Below are 5,034 nucleotides of genomic sequence, written 5' to 3' on the forward strand. Positions count from 1 at the left end.
TTCATTGTATCCCAAACATTCTGTATTGAAGTGTCCTCTTTTTTATTTACATTGAAGAAAAAGGCCAATTCTTTTTCCATCCATTGTGTAAATTTTTTTTCCTTTAAAATAGTATTATTTAATGTCCATCTAGATCTTCTTTTTTGTCCTTTCCATTTAATTGTCATTGGATTATGGTCTGCCCATGTACTTGTTTCAATATTTATTTCTTGAATATTAGATATTAATTCCGTTGATGTCCAAATCATATCTATTCTGGACCATGATAAATGTCTATTGGAATAAAAAGTATATTGTTGAGTTTTAGCATTTCTTTCTCTCCATATGTCTTTAAGATTTAATTCATCTATCATTTTAAAAAAAGTTTTAGGGAGAGTTTTCCTATTTTGTCGTGCTGCTTTTACTGTATAATCCAATTTATTGTCTACAATTCCATTAAAATCTCCCATCATAAGTATATTAGCGTAGTCCAGTTCAATTATTTTCATGTGTAATTTTTTATAAAATTCTTCTTGTTTATCATTCGGGGCATAAATTGCAACCAAAAGTGTTTTTGTATTATTGTCCACTATTTCAACCATTAATACTCTTCCGTCTTCATCAGTAAAAGTCAGTTTTGCTGGAATAGTTTCCTTAATATACAAAACCACTCCTCTTTTCTTACAGTAAGTCAGAGAAGTGAATATTTTCCCTAATTTTGATCGTGCCAGTAGTTGTTCGTGTTGTTTTTTAATATGTACTTCTTGTAGGCAAATTATATCAAATTTTAGCTTCTCTAATTTGTGAAAGGTTTTTCTTCTTTTAGTAGCTGAATTCAGTCCATTTATATTAATAGAAATCAATTTTTTTTTCCTCCATGGTTATACTTTATATTTAGGTCTAACAGCTCTCGTGGATCTTACTTCACGTTGTTCTTTGGTCTCCGCTTGTCCACCTATTGCACCTTCCTCTTTTCTCATTTCCATCAGATCCTCTTCAGGTTCAGTTGAAATGTTCTCTTTTTCTATCTCCATTTCTCTTCTTTCAAAGAATTCCTTGTAGAATATTTCTGCTTTCTCAATTGAATCAATTCTGTATCTCTGTTCTTGCCACGTAAACATTAATCCTCCTGGAATCAGCCATCTATAGTTCACCTCTTTTTCCAATAGCCTTTTAGTCAAAAATCGATATTCTCTTCTAATCTCTCTCACTTTTCTAGGTACTTGTTTTAAGACCACAATCTCTTTGCCTTTATACTTCAACACCCTCTCTCTTGCCACTTGTAGTATTTGGGTTTTAATAGTTTTTTTGGTGAATCTAACATGAACCTCTCTTGGTAATTGGTTCCTCGTCGCATATCTTGTGAAAACTCGATATATCTCATCTACTCCATCCATCATCTTTTCTTCTGTTATTTCCAGGGCTCCAGCCAAGATTTCAATCATTACTGCAGCCAAATTTTGTCCTTTTTCCTCCTCAATATTTTGAAATCTAAGATAAAATTCTGACCTGTCCATCTCCCACTTCAACATCCCACTTTTTTCTTGTTCAACCGTTGTTAATCTATTATCGATATTTCCAATTATGTCATCTCTTTGCTTGTCTTTCTCTTCTATTTTTTGGATTCTCTCATCATGATTCACCATCATTTGTTGAAAATTTTCAAATTTTTCATCAATCTTCCCAATTCTTTTATCAATACTCTCCATTCTTTGTTCCATGCTCACTTTAAGATCTTGTATTCCTTGCATAACCATCATTAAATCCATTTGTGCTTTATCTTGCTTTGCCATTATGGAAAGTCGTCCTCCAGTTGATGGGGAAACAGGAGCAGAAGTTGAAATGCCCGGAGGTAAAATTCTCTTACTCATTCCGTGATTCAGCGTCTTCCGGTTCTTTTAATCCAGTTAATAAGGTGACCAATTATAATCCAATTAGAAAAAGGGAAAACACCAAAAAGAAAAAAAAAAGCCAAAAAGAAGTAAAAAGCCCAAATTTAGAAAAGAAAAAGAAAAATTCTTCAGGTTCTTCAAGACCTTAATCCAATTGTGAAATACTCAATTATAATTCAAAAGTAAAAATTAAAAATGAAGAGCAAAAAGAGACAAAATAAAGCCAACAATGTAAAATGAAAATAATAATAATAATAATAAACAAAAAGAAGAAGTTCTTCAGGTTCTTCCCACCTTAATCCAATTGAGAGATCTCAAAAATAAAAAATATCCATAAAAATAAGTCAGAAGTAGAAATAAGAAAGCAAAAATCCCAATAAAAAAATAAGAAGGAAAAAATAAATATTCTGAGGCTTCCCCTTTAAAAATAAACTAAAAATGAGGTAAAATAAAAAATAAAAATAAGTATACCAATATTACAAAATGCTGTGGGGTTGGGGGGGAGGGATAGAACAGTTGATAAAAAATAAAGAATAAAAAAACACCCACTGCCTTTTATTTATCCAAGGCTCTTATTTGGCTTCTCGACACATTTCAAAGCCAAGCTTCAGATATTCAATTAATAATAGAAGTCCCGAAGAGCACCTGTATAAACATCCTCCAGTACTCTTCCCTCTATCTTCCCTTTATCTTATCACTTCAATAGCCTTGAAACAGAAGTTTTTTCCCAGCTCTCAACTCCAAATAAAATATTTTCAAGCCTCTAGTTGGCAGTGTTGCAAACTTTCTTAAAACCACTCCCCCTTCTTCCCCCTTAAAAGAGCCTAAAAAAGAACAAAAATATATATATTTAATTTAAAAAAAGAACAAAACTAAAGGGGGCCTCTATTTTATAAAATATAAACAGTCAAAAAGGAGAAAAAAGAACTAGTAAATATAAAAGAAAAAACCAGTCTGCTTAACTAGATCACCATAGAAGTTCAATGAAAGAAAAAAAAGGTAAAAATAAAAAGCCAAGCCTCACTTTGACATTTCTCTTTGAAAATCGCCGCTAAGTCAGTTTTGTCAATAATCTTACAGTTTTCTTCTCATCCTTAGAGTGTCCTTTAGTCCCAATACTAATATTAAAAAAAAAAAAGTTCTCACCAAGCCGATACACTTTCTCTTACGATCTCTTCCTTCCGGAGCTGTCCCAGCTTCAGCAGCTTAATGGCTGCCTCCCCGCCGATGGTAAAGGGGCTTCTTCTGGATCAACCAGGGACTTGCGATGTCCCCTGGGATCTACAGAACGCGCCCCTTACTATCACCGTCTCTACAGGACGGTTTAGGTCCGTTGGGACCGACCAGGAGCAGGGATATCAGCAGCTATCTCAGAGCCCCGAGATAGCAGCTGTATCGCAGCGACGAGATGCCGGCTGCTGACCTGCTGGCCGACCTGATTCTGGAAGAAACCCCAGCTGAGATGCCCAGAGGGTCGTTGGGGGTTGGTTGGAGAGACCCTGAAGACCCCCCTCCTCCTGGGATCACTGTAAGTCGAAGAGGTGCGAGGGAACGGCTGTGGCAAGAGAGGGAGGAGATGGAATGTAGGCTGGATCAAGCCGGGAAATTCCTTATGGACGTTTCTGAGAAGCCAGGCACGGCTCCAAGGTATGAGGGGGAAGGGGGAGCGAGTTCAGCCTGGGGAAGTCAAGCTAGCCCCACCCCCCTAGCCCAGCCTATGCCAGTGCAGCCGCCCGCCGCCGCCCAGGGAGCCCCAGCAATAGGTGTGATTCCTGGGAGACGCCACCTGCCCCCGTTAGATGTGAAGTTTGGAGGAAATTCCAGGGATTTGGGCTTTTTCCTGGTACAAGTCGGGAGCTATATGGCAGAATTTGAAAGGGAGTTCACTTCTGAAGCAGCCAAAGTGAGATGTGTTACCAGAACCCTGGAAGGGATGGCAGCAGACTGGGTGGTGACTTTGTACAATGATAACTCCCCCCAACTGCGGAGCCTCGATGTTTTCATGACTGCATTGAGGAGGAGGTTTGAGGACCCTCTGGCAGAGAGAAGGGCCAGGATCAGAATGAAGACTCTTCGTCGTATTCATCCGGTTTTCCACGTCAGTTTGTTAAAACCCGAACATACCTGTACCTTGAGACCGACCCAGACTGATCCCCCCGTACCATTGTTGATTGAGGGTGAACAACATTTCGAGATTAAAGAAATTCTAGACTCTAGGAAATGGAGGGGTCGTATCCAATATCTTGTAGCTTGGAAACATTTTCCTCTGTCCTATGCTGAATGGGTAAATGAGAAAGACATTAGGGCTCCTGAACTGCTCAAGAACTTTTATGCCAAATACCCTGATAAACCATAGAGGTGTATGCAAATATTAACATATTTTTATGCTATTTTTTCTTACAGGGACTAATGTCCTTCTTCTAGGGGGTCCGAATGTCAGCCTCAAGATATCTTCCATAATATATATATTCTGCATCCTAACTATTGCATCTTCTCTCTGCCATGCCAATCTATTTCTTTCGGCTGTCATTAGCAAGAGAGGGAGGGGGGAACTTGGAGGGGAAGAAAGCTGGAGGTGTTTTGCATTCCTTTGCTGTGGTTAGCAAGGGGAGGGGGATTCCTTTCTTTAACTTTCCATTTCTTGGCTAGCTTCTATCCCCTTTAGCGCAACTGCGAACTTTTATCAAAATATGTCAAGGTCAACTGACAGAAGCCTCATCACCACCTGGAGATGGCCACATGATCATATTCAGAACTTTTAATTGGAAGAGTCATTTGGACTTTGGGGGGTGGGAGCATTTCCATTCCTTTGTATATGTGATCTGCCCGCCAATTTCTCAGATTCGGAATTAAATCTGTAGCTTTCACTTTATTTTCCAGTAAAAGGATAACTTTGCTCTAACCCATGGAGTCTGAGTATTTCTTTCTTGGGATTTGAAGGGAGCACAGACTGACACAACGTCTGCTGGGAAGTAGGTAGAGAAGAGTTTGGATCTTTAAAAAATAAGCCAGCACCTGCTAGGAGATCCAAGCTAGAAAGAGACAGAACATCCCCAGGGCAGAGACAGGTAGTAACAATCTAGTACTGGTAGATAGTACTAATACTATCTAGTAGATAGAAGAATGGGTGTAACTTCGAGTAAAAGTGAGAAGTTCACTAGAA

General features: G+C 38.4%; 1 long non-coding RNA gene across 1 annotated transcript; it reads left to right on the forward strand.

Moving 5' to 3' along the window:
* Positions 1-3,284: 3,284 nt before the first annotated feature.
* On the forward strand, positions 3,285-4,773 carry LOC148132372 (uncharacterized). Its single transcript, XR_015747915.1, has 2 exons — positions 3,285-3,399; positions 4,275-4,773. It is a non-coding gene; the product is annotated as an uncharacterized LOC148132372 (long non-coding RNA).
* The last annotated feature ends 261 nt before the right edge of the window (positions 4,774-5,034 follow it).

The sequence above is a fragment of the Notechis scutatus genome, chromosome 2 (genome assembly GCF_049901735.1).
Source record: "Notechis scutatus isolate UNSWTSFEM ecotype Mainland chromosome 2, rNotScu1.2, whole genome shotgun sequence".
NCBI lineage: Eukaryota > Metazoa > Chordata > Lepidosauria > Squamata > Elapidae > Notechis > Notechis scutatus.